Source organism: Squalius cephalus (genome assembly GCF_949319135.1).
Source record: "Squalius cephalus genome assembly, chromosome: 5".
Lineage (NCBI taxonomy): Eukaryota > Metazoa > Chordata > Actinopteri > Cypriniformes > Leuciscidae > Squalius > Squalius cephalus.
Window position 1 is genome coordinate 42,067,470 of NC_137126.1, and position 12,495 is coordinate 42,079,964.

The window sequence follows — 12,495 nt, forward strand, 5'->3', positions numbered from 1 at the left end:
ACCGTTGGAGAAAGTGGCCTAATGTTTCTGAAATATATTCTGCAAATATTGTTGTTTCTCTGGTTGTACTTCCTGTCCATTAGTCATGCGCCACTCCTGACACTGATGGATGGGATAGGCCCGTCGCTGCGCTGACACCACCCCTTTTCCCAGGGACGTAGACAAACACTCGGTGAGCGGCGTGTCACTCAAACGCAGAACCTGGTCGTGGACAGAGTGAGCGCTTGTTTAGTCCTGGACTTCAGGAGGTTCCCCAGTGCACAGCGGGAGCAGAGAGTACACAGTACAATAACATACTCTCCTGCTCCTGATGTCTCTGCTTAAAGCCTTAAAGAAGTCAGTACCACCGGCTACCTAAAGGTGGCAGTGTTTGCTTCCTTTTCCCCATGTTCTGCACTCACGCATGGGGATAAAAATCTCAGAGCTGTGTAGTCATTATGAATTCAAGTCACAGTTAATCACTGGCAGAATGTTAAGATTAATTGAACACTTACTGGGCATTTATCGCTCCATAGGTTTAGCTTATCTGTTGTTTGTGTACTTGGCTAATAGCTTTGGCCCATGGTGCTGCCGCCCGCTTTGAGGGAAGTTAAACTGCAACTATTCCCCGAAGTTCAATTCATTTTGTGACTGGAAATCTGTGTACTTTCAAACCAGATATAGTATGAAAAGCATATGTGCATTTTGACACATACTGATATATAATGTCAGCAGATGCAAATCTAATTGTAATGCAAGATTTTACTCTTTTCACCTCACTGTCATGTCGATCAAAACCCGTTTAACTTTATTTATTCGTCAGCACTAATTATAGGAATTTAGATTTGTACTGGTTGCACATTGTCCATTAAATTACAATGAGGCTTTCAAAATTTAAAAGTATCATAAAAGTGACCCATATGACTGTATTCCATGTGTTTTGAAGTCATATGATAGATTTGTGAAGGGAAAATAATGAAATTCAAGTTGTTATTGACTGCAAATCTTCCACCTTAGCTCTCTTTGCTGCATTCATGAGATAAGTAGCGGTGCTGGATTTATGAACAAATCTTTTTTTTTTCTTCAATAGTTTGATTGATCCAGATCACAAAACCGGCCTGAATAATTAATTCACGAATTGGACTGATACAATTCTCAAGTTCAAACTCAACCTATAAGTGTAACAGTTTTCTCTGTTCTCATTCATTGTAGCATGGAAATGAGCCACCAGAATAATTGTACCATGGAAGCCTTTATTTCTATTCTTAGTGTAACACAAAAGAAGAAATACAGGTTTGGAAGACCGTGAGGGGAAGTAAATAAAGGAACAATTTACATTTTGGGGCAAAATATCAAAATGGGTAATAAAGTTAAACTGGCCATTTGCATTTGTAATGCAGTTAAAAAAAGATATGCAAAACTTATAAAACACCTGAACAAGTCATAGTCGCTCAATTTGCCTAAGTTTTGTAGTTATACATGTAAATGTATGCAAAATGAATATGAAATCAGCGTAAGAAACCCTAGTCAAGATTTCAGTGCCTCATACCCCATCCTTAAAGGGATAGTTCACCTAAAATTGAAAACCGTCATAATTTACTGGATTTACTGGATACTGTTGTTCCAAACCTGTATGACTCACTTTCTTCGACGGAACACAAAAGATGACATTTTGAAGAATGTTGGTTGCCAAACAGTTTGGTTTGGAGACTTCTCTCAAAATGTTTTATTTTATGTTCTACTGAAGAAAGTCATTCATACAAGTTTAGAGGAACATAAAGATGAGTAAATGATGACAGAAATTTTATTTTTGGGTTTAACATTTGCTAAACCCCCTGTTTCTTTAATAATGCCGACATGTCTACAGTTTCACACAAATACTTTGCATTGTGTACATTTTCAGTTGGTTTCATGAGAATGCCATAGACTTGGGAGTGAGGGTCCATGTTGGAAGAACGGTATATCTGGAGTTTGTTTTTGTTTGAAGTCTAATCTGCCCTGGCTCTGATTAATGAGCCTGAGAGCGGAGTGACAGCCTGCTGTGGAGAGGAGCACTGCGCTACCAGGTTTATTTGTACCCAGGACTGATGGGAAGAGGGGGGTACCGTGTGCTCGACTCAGGGACGGGGTGCTGACTGAAGAACCCTGACCCCAACACACTACCACCAACAGCTTGGCTCTATCAACCCACACATACACAACACACTCACAGCCGGTGGGCGGAGCTGCGCCACAACACAGAAATATGCGGGCGCGTATTTCTCCAAAGTGTACAGATATACCAGCGTAATTGTTACCGGTCAAACTTTTGTAAGTAACACATTTGTAAGTGTGAAATCTAAATGTTACATACAAAATTGAAATTAAAACAGTTATCGGCATTGATTGTCTCACTCAAATGTTGATAAAATGTGCTTTAGACACATTACCCGCAGGCCAGCTTGAGACAGCAGCTCCGATCCCCACACACACACAAACACACACACACTGTGAAGGGTCAGGGTTCAACTTTCAAGGGCCCAGCTAATGATGACTTGCACTAAAAGCCAAAACTGGAGAGGGCGAGTCTGATGTCACCTGGCGTCACGTTTATTTCTGTAAATAGAGAAGCCTGATTTGGCTTAAGCTATGCACTGGATCGTTTATGTGTGTGTAATAAAATATACAAATGTACAGTTGCACCATTGTTTCTTTTTCAGATGGTGTGTATTTACTTTGTTTCAAAACTTATTGAGCAACCTCACTGACTACTTCCTATAAGCAGCATACTTTTTCTTTTTTTAATTGTTGGTCCATGTACACCTGCATTGTGTGTTTTTCAGCCATTGTGTCGTGTCTTTCATTTGTTTGCAGCGTCTTACAGAGTGTTGCACTTTAAAGGCATGTCAAGTTAAAAGTAGTTCATTTTCAGTTGGCTGTATTCCGTCTGTTCTTCATCATGTTCTGTGTGCAACTTCTAAGAGGCTATTCACATAGAATGTTTTTGCATGTAAAATGTGAGAGACAGATAAGTGGAATGAAAAAGGACGGTCTAGAGGTGCGTTTTTTTTTATTTATTTTTTTAAGTTGAACTTCTTTTAACTTGAGCACCACGTTGCAAGACATACAAAACGTTTTAGTATGTTTACATAGAAAAACAATGGAAAATCAGTGCAAAAATTACCCCAAAAGTGGCATCCTAACTGTCATGGATTCTTAAGTGATTGATTTAGAGCACTCTAAATAGGCAGCAACTTCAAGTGTACACTAAATTCACGTGAACCACATGGAAGACAGAACTCGCAATTGATTCCAATATAATGTGGCTTTGGCATATTAACAACACAATACGCATACAATAAACATAAAACTGCATAACACAAATGTTAGCTAAAATAGTCCATTTTTAGATTATTGTACCTTTTATTTCACCAATACTTTTCATTATTTAAATGTTTTATGTTTCACTTTTCTTGACCTTCAACTCCATATGGAACTTGTTGCAATGCATTCTGGGATTGCAACAAGAATAGCATTTGGTCAAAATTAGATATCTGAGAAAGCTTAATGTTGCTTTCTACCTTTGTGACTAGTGCGCCTATGCGGTCTTAAAATGCTATTAAGGTTAGGCCGCTCTCTAGGATTTGAGACGGAGCCAATATGGTTCAAAAGTTTGGTGTCAGGTATGAGTTTTATTTTTAAATATTTTTTCAGCAAGGATGCATTAAATTGATCAAAAGATTTATAATGTTACAAAAGATTTCGGTTTCAAATAAATGCTGTTTTTATTAACTTTCTATTCATCAAAGAATCCTGAAATGCATCGCTGTTTTCAACACTGATAATAATAAGAAATGTTTCTTCAGCAGCAAATCAGCGTATTAGAGTGATTTCTGAAGGATCATGTGACACTGAAGACTGGAGTAATAATGCTGAAAATGCAGATTTTACTTCACAGGAATAAATGACATTTAAAATAATAGTATTTCACAATATTACAGTTGTATTTTTACTCAAATAAATGCAGCCTTGGTGAGCATAAGAGTCTTCTTTCAAAAAAAATGTAAAACCTTGCTGACCCTACATTTTTTAACTGTGTGTGTGTGTGTGTGTAAGGTCAGCTCCTCTGAGGAGTTCTCTCTCAGCAGGGGTGGTCACGGTATGACCTCTCGCTGTCTTCGCTGACAGGCTCCTCGGCAATGCCGACCTGTCAGTCAAAGCTGCACAACAACAATGGCAGAAATTCCTCTCTGTTTGTTTGCTTAAGGACGGGGCTCTCACAAACCCTGAAACTCTTAACGTTGTCACCCCTAAAACTTTCCTAACTCCGAGCTTTCTCCACAGCCATTAAGGGAAAAGCCAACCCCGTCGTTCACTGAGAGAAAAGGATAGAGCCCCCTTTTTAAGCAGCGACACGCTTTCAGCATTTCTTTCTCTTTCCAAATGGAACAAATGTACGTAAATCCACCTTGAAACACACTTAGCAGAACATGTCAACATGTCAAGGTGGGTTGGGTGGATATTTAGCGTCTTAATCCTCTGCTATTGTAGGTTGACAGTCGGAATCAGTGTGTTTGAGCTGGGAGTCTATGTGGATGCGAGTCAGACGGCCCTCATCACCCTTCTGCTGGGGGTTTACACTCATGCTGGTTCTACAGCCCTGCGCTTGTGTCCAAAGCCCTGTGAGGAGAAACAAATATCTTCCTTGTGTAAACATGCGCAAAAAGTTTGGCATAGAAAAGGGGGATTATTGGTAAAATGAATAGGGGCCATGCAATTATAGTCCATTTTTTTCTTATGTGTATCGGATTGAACGTGTGTGATCATGCTGTTTTATTTGTTCATCCATTTGTTTGATTAAAAATACTGTAAAAACTGAAATATTATTACAATTGAATTAAAAATATATTTTAAAAAGTCATTTATTCATGTGATGGCAAAGCTGAATTTTCAGCATCCAGTCTTCAGTGTCACATGATCCTTCAGAAATGCTTCATGCTGATTTGCTGCTCAAGAAACATTTTTTATTATTATCAATGTTGAAAACAACATTTGTGCTGCTTAATATTGTTGTGGAAACGGTCATAGATTTTGTCAGGATTCTTTGATTAATAGGAAGAAAAACCCATTCATCCTTTAATACGTACTTACTAAATTAAAGACATTGTCAATACTATTATTTCACTTGTTTGACAGATAGAGAAAAACTATTGGTTTAATGACATTTGGCAAAACTACATTTTTTGAAAAAGGTGCATGATAAACATTTGAAAAAATGACCTAAACATTTATATATTTTATTTTATTTTATTATTTTCAGTATTCAACCTTGTCAAATATGCTGTTCTATCCCACAATGCAATGCGGTTGATATATTTTATTGGAGTAATTTAAGTTAGAATAACTTTTTATTTCCAACATGATAAATTAATTATAAAACCCAATATTTTCGTTGGGACAGTTCCACACACAGTGAAACATGAAGAGTTGAGGGTTCTGTGGCTCTTGATGATGTAAGATAGGTGTGGTTAGAGCACAGCTTCTCCTCTCTCATTACAGGCCAGATGTGTGGCACAGATTTATGTACTGCTACACGGCCACTGTTAGATCATCCTCTTTGTTCAGCAGTTTTTTTAATGTTTTACTCCATTGTGTAGTTGCATGAAGAGTATGTTTCTACCTGATTTGATTTTGTCTTCATTTCAAGAATCGTCCCTTGTAAAGTTTGAACCTCACAACCTTCTTTGACTTCTTTAAAGTCAACATGAAATCAATTGTCAGTTCTTATTTTTAATGAAAATAGTGCAGTATTTATAGATTATATTTCCTTGCAGATCTTTTTTTATTATTCATGTGGCCTCATAATCTTTAATTAAAATAACTTCGCCTCCCTTTTTGCAGCGACATCTCTTCTCTGATGACGTTTCATCTGGCGTGAGGGCGGGACGACCTGTCACTCAAATGACATCACACCAAAAGCAAACCACAACCATCCAATTAAAGGAATAGTTTACCCAAAAATTATACTATATTCTTTCAGACATACACAATTGGAGATACATTAACAAATGTCCTTGCTCTTCCAAGCTTTATAATGGAGGTGAGTGGGGGGCGAGCCCAAAAATGTTTGAAGCCCATCCATCATAAAAGTAATCCATACATTCATAAAGGCCTTTTGAAGTGAAGCGATGTGTTTGTGTAAGAAAAAAATGCATACTGTGCAAGTCGACTTGTGCCACAAGAGTAACCCGTGACGCGTGTATGAGTAGCCTATTGTAAGCTTTGACGCCTCTCGCGGTTTAAACAAACAGGGCTGGGCAACAAACTCAAGCTCCTCTTATCGAAATCCTCCGACATGTCTCTAAAAATTCTTCGGTGTTTTGTTTTGCTCTATCCTCTGCGCTTTCGCGTTCGTCATTGCGTCAGGTCAGTTGTTACTTTTCCCCTCAAATCGCTGCGTACGGCCGTCTGCCTGAAGTTATTAAAGCTAATAACGTTTTAAATATAGATATTTTTCTTTCAAAAACCCATGGTTTCGGTTTAAGGGGCCTTCATTAACCCCCTGGAGCCATATGGATTATTTTTTATGTTGGATAAATGCATTTTTTGGGGCATCACTAATTCACTACCATTATAAAGCTTGGAAGAGCCAGGATATTTTTAAATGTAGGCTAACTCTGATTGTGTTCATCTGAAAGACGATAGTCATATACACCTTGGATGGCTTGAGGGTGAGTAAATCATGGTATAAATTCATTTTTGGGTGAACTATCCCTTTAATCCCTTTAATTCCCGCCCTACGTTTTTTCTTGTTCGAGAAGCCGTTTCACTTGGACAACTATATAAGCCACACTATCAAGCCTAATTTATTTGTGCGGTTTGTAGTCTTTTTAAATGTAATACTACACATTTAATTTATTCAGATATTTATATGGATTTATTTCAAATGGTGTCCCAAATTTGTCAGCTTGAAATCGTCCCAATCGTCCACAGTCCACACAGCAACAGAACAGCATTTCTTGGCTACTCCTTTCTGAGAGTAATTCAGATTTACTCAGCCTGAAATATTTTCATCCAGGTATGTACATGAGGTTAATGTAAGACAGAAAGACAAATGAAAATCATATTTAGATAAACACTTAAATAATTCTACTTCCCAGCTAACAAAAAATATGGGTAGCGCTTTATTTTACAAAGCACTTAATTGTACATGTTCCTCATGCATAAAATGCATAATATCACATAAAATGTGATAATTTAAGTTGAGAAAACGTAATTTCTTTAGGTGTTACCAATTGAAGTAATTTTTTTAAGTTGATTCAACTGTTCACTTTTTACAGTGTGTACATACAAATGTACTTATTACAGTAATTAGCTACAGTAACTGGGTAATAACGAGGTATTAACACTGAACCTACTCCTAAACCTAACCTTAACCCCTGTATTTACCTTACACAGTATTTTCTTATAGGTACGCTGTGTACATGTACTGTAAAATAAAGTGCAACCAAAATGTGTTCTAAGAACGTTTTGCTAACATCCCATTAAGTTATTAAAACATTATTTCTTGAATGTACTCTGAACACCCACTATTGTTGTATAGATATTTAGTTTGTGATTTGCTTAGATGAAACCAAACAAAATGGGAAGTGGTGAATCACCTGTCATTATCTCAGAAATCTTCTTTATTTGTTTTTCAGTAATTAAATAATGACAGTCTGCTCTCAGACTTTATTTTGCATAATACAATATATCAATAAAAATGCCACTGAGGTAATGAGGCATTTGATTTGCTACATCATACCTGAGAGGGTTTGTTCTGTTGTTGTCTGCTTTCGTTCCTGTGGGAGGGTATGAGACATGCCTCACGGGCTCCATCAACTTCACCATCTCCGAAACCTCCCTCGTGCTGTTTACAGTAAACACTCGCCGTTATGCAGAATGAAATACTTTTACTTCACAGGAAAATCATTTTTTAAGTGTTTTGTTTGTGTATGCCCAGCACTTATTTTAACAGAAAACGTAGGGTTAATTGTGTTTTTAAGCAATCCTACTTTTCCATCTGTGATAGTTGGGATCCGATGCTTGTGTCTTTGCCATTAAAGGAATAGTTTGCTCACAAATCTGAATTCGAACTCTATGACTTTCTTCTGCTTATAGTATTCAGAGGATGTTTCAATGATTGATGTTTTCAATGATGATTCAGAGGGAGGGAGGGGGGGGGGGCAGATTTAATTGACTTTACAGATTTAATTGAGCTTTACATCCCTGGTTTTACTATAGTTTTATGTAAACAGCAACAATAATTTATGGCTACATCTCCTCTTGTGTTCCCATATAAAATAGAAATTCGGACGACTGAGTAAATGATAATGAATTCTCCATTGGTTGAATTCCACCTTTCAGTTTGAATCTAGAAGCAGATTCATCTCTCCAGCTCTTCAACACAGCGTGTCTCTTTCTCACTGTTCAATCTTCATTCAGGTGATTAAATGCTCATTGAATCTGGTTCTGTGTTCTTTCACTCAAGTCTTCAGGTCTGCAGTGGTGAGAAATCCCTGCCAAAACATTTCTTCTTCACTCCTACTCTCCGTCCTCTCTCCCTGCCCTGTGGCACTGTGATTATTATCCTCACGCTCTCTGTCATAAATCACCTTATCTTTACTGGCTGTGACAATACTTCCCACTTTACAGCCACAACATTAACCCTGGGCTGTATGACTTTCAGTGAACATGCCACATTCTCTCTCTCTCTTTCTCTCTCTCACTCACTCACTCACTCACTCACTCATTCTCTCACTCACTCACTGTGGATCAGGGACATACACTACTAGTCAAAAGTTTCGAGACACCTACTCATTCTTTGCAAGGACTATTTTCCAGGGAATTTTATGGAACTTATATATCTGCCTGACAGGTTTTGGCAACTCATCCATCAAAAAAAGTAAAAAAATAATATATATATATGAATGATCATATTAGAATGATTTCTGAAGGATCATGTGACACTGAAGACTGATGATGCTGAAAATTCAGCTTTACATCACATAACATTGTTTAATTTTAAAGTATATTCAAATAAAAAAAAAAACATTATTTTAAATTGTAATATTTTTTGTTACTGTATTTTTAATCAAACAAGAGATTTTCTTAAAAAATATTACAAAAATCTTAACCCAGACTTCTGGACGGTATATATAAACAGAATGTGAATGTAAATTTGACATTTGGTTTAATGTCTGTACAGGACATTAGCTGTGTTGAGCATCATAGATGCTGATATTTATCAGTGATCTTGCATTTCTTATACAATTACTATAAAGTAAATTATCCATTTAATGTTATTTAGACACTTAAAGACACATTTATAGTAAACCTCATTGACAAAAGATTAGATGACAAAATATCAAACCAAGTGGCATCTGCAAACAAATGCTGCTCCTTTTTTCAGAACTATTATTTTGCAAATGCAATGCCGTTCATTCTTTGTGTATTTCACAGCTGTGCGTTATTATGAGATACCATTCAGGGTGAGGGCATCAGCCAGAGCTGTAGGGAGGTTCAAACCTCTGAGATAAGGCCGTGAGGCTCTAATGTACGATCCTCTCTCATCCCCTTCACCAGCTCCAGGGAGGATCTTAACCTTGTGCTGAGAGGAGCAGGATATCTGCCTGGCTTGGGTCTCTGCCATGCCCTCACTGGAGGAGTGTTATTAGATTCTGCTTTTCACAGACACCATCAGGTGCCTTCCAGACCCCAGCAGTCCATCCTCACCCTCCCACCCACACACACACACACAGAGACGGCTGGGAGATGATGCAAAAGTCCAAAACATCTCAACTGAGGTTGTGTTATCCAAAATCATGCAAACATGTCTTAAATAAACATACATCTCCCCATTTAATTTGGCATGGTTCTGTATGCATTTATAATGTTGCGAAAGATTATTTCAAATAAATGTTGTTCTTTTAATCATATTAGAATGATTTTTGAAGGATCGTGTGGCTCTGAAGACTTGAGTAATAATTATGAGAATTCAGCTTTGACATCACAGGAATAAATTAGGCTACATTTTAAAATATATTTTGCACTTAACTTACTTTCTAGGGACCTGAGATGTAAATAAACTCTATTTGCATTGCATTTCAGCTACGATTATATTTTTGTTCTGTCCTGTCCCTACAAATAAACTAAAATATAAATATAGCTGCAAGCAGCAATAATGGGGCCAAGCACAACAAAGACACGATCAGTCATGACTACATGGCTGGGGACATCAGACCAACTTTGCAACAATGAGCAATTAAAGACATTAAAGGGGGGGTGAAATGCTCATTTTCACTCAATCTCCTGTTAATCTTGAGTACCTATAGAGTAATATTGCATCCTTCATATCTCCAAAAAGTCTTTTGTTTTATTAAATTTTTAACAGAAAGATAGGCTGTACCGAGTCTTTCCGGAAAAAAACGAGCGGCTGGGGGCGGGCCGTGTGGGCGAAGCTTAGCTGTGCTAACGCGCCAAGCTAGTGACAACACACAGAGACATTTGTTCAACAAACAGTTTTACTCACCGTCCGGTTCCAACGCACGACCGCGAACCTTTATCATTGTGACTGCTCGATCCTTAAGCATTAGACGATCTGCAAATCCGTCGATATGGGCTTTGTTTATAAAACAATCATCGTCGAAATGCAGGGAACAAACAGTCTAACAGTTACACAACTCCGTTTATGCTCAGGAAAACAAACTCCATCCACGGGTTCCTTAACGCTGGGTTCTTTGGGAATCTGTGCAGGGTTGTCTTGCCCTGGCAACCAAAAACACACTTCTTTGGTGACATTGACTTCCCAAAAGCCGGGCAGGGCGCTTTGATGGCGAACTGCTTTCACTCTCTTGCTCTGGTCTAAGAGTGCGCGCGCGGCCGCGATCTTACCGGAGAAGTGCCCTTAGGACCCATATAAGGAAATTCCGCCCTATCTTACGTAAGACAGAGCCATACTCGAAAAAAACTTTCCGAAACTTGTGACAAACCGGAAGGAGTATTTTTGGAACAAAAATACTCCTTCAAACGTACAACTTAGTTTTTGAAACTTTGTCCATGTTTAGCATGGGAATCCAACTCTTTACCAGTGTAAAAAACTCAGTATGCATGAAATAGCATTTCACCCCCCCTTTAAGAAGATTCACAATGGCTGAACAATCATAAATAGTGACTAGAATATGATTTAATGGTTTATCACTTTTGACCAATAGGTGGCGCTGTTACAAAATTGATGTGGTGTGGTCAGAGTAAGGTGACAATGACACTTTGGTGTCAATATGCCAAAGCATTGCAGAGATACATCCTCGGTCAGAGTCGTTTTGGCATCATGCCATCAAGTTTGTTGATGCGGTGTATGAAAACAGTTTTGTTTATCGACACAAAATCCATAACTTTTTTGCAGGCATGGTCTTAAGATGATACGATTCGGTTTTGGTGAAAATCAGACTAACAGTCTAGGAGGACTTCGAAAAAGTTTTTTTTTAAAAGAAAATCAAAATGGCGGACAAAGGCAAAATTGGAATCCATGTTCTCGGTATGACCCAAGGAATGTATTTAGGCCAGATTCATTACTATAAGCTAATTTAAGCAAAAATTATTAACATTCTTGGAAATTTAATTAACTTTTGACCAAGGTGGCACTCTCTCAAAACTATACTTTCAGGGCATGGTGTCGATTACACACACCGAGGTTCGTAATGATACGCCAATGCGTTTGTAAAACACAGCATTGTAGACAAAATTCTAAATGGCCAATATGGGAAAATTGGGTATTGTTCGACTAGGCATGATGCACTTAATCAAAAGAGACCAGAGACCATAAACTCAAAAGTGGAAGAATTCTAAGAAGAAGAACCCACACCTCTGGCGCTTGGCCCCTAATAAATAAATAAATGCTTCTGAATGAGATGTGCATTCAATAACTGATGTAGGCTATATGAAAATATCATGTTGAATAGAGCAGATTTCGTGGTAATGTAGCTTCTTTAGTGTGACACAGAAGTGATCACGTTAAACTTAAAATATATGAAATGTTTTTAAATTGTACATGTAAAATTTTTAATTCTTATTACTTGGTTCAATTTACTAACAAGTAGGTGTGGAATCCACACGCACCAGATGTGGGCCGGATCTGGGCTGACACTGTGTTGTTAACTGGGCTGCAATTTTTTCGTCACTGTAAATAATGTACCACTGAACGGCTAATAATGTACAAATACAAAACAGAGCCACGGATGCTATGTAAAATGTAAGTAAATGTATTACTATTAGAATAATGTGCAGTATTTACTGTAGTTATTTTTCAAAAGGATCTGTAATATCAAGTTCATGCCTGACTGGTCTAAAAGAGAGGCTTGTTTGACTAAAAGCTTATCTAATTTAGTGATGAGCTGTAAGCTGACCTACACGCCCCTGTGACGAGAGAGAGCCAAGGGATTTCCTTTCCTTTTCCACCATCAAGATGGACAATGTTCGGCCCCCTCCTCAGGCCCAGGG

General features: G+C 37.9%; 1 protein-coding gene across 2 annotated transcripts in view; it reads left to right on the plus strand.

The window, feature by feature from the left end:
* The window catches only part of txnrd2.2 (thioredoxin reductase 2, tandem duplicate 2), a 31,386-nt gene extending 21,549 nt beyond the window's left edge, over nucleotides 1-9,837 (plus strand). Inside the window, exon 18 of one of the 2 annotated variants that reach the window (XR_013821268.1) lies at nucleotides 9,583-9,837. The gene's annotated coding sequence lies outside the window, so the exon portion shown is untranslated. Of the gene's footprint in view, nucleotides 2,780-9,582 lie in introns of those variants that run through there. The other variant, XM_079871558.1, reaches the window with a different exon arrangement.
* The last annotated feature ends 2,658 nt before the right edge of the window (nucleotides 9,838-12,495 follow it).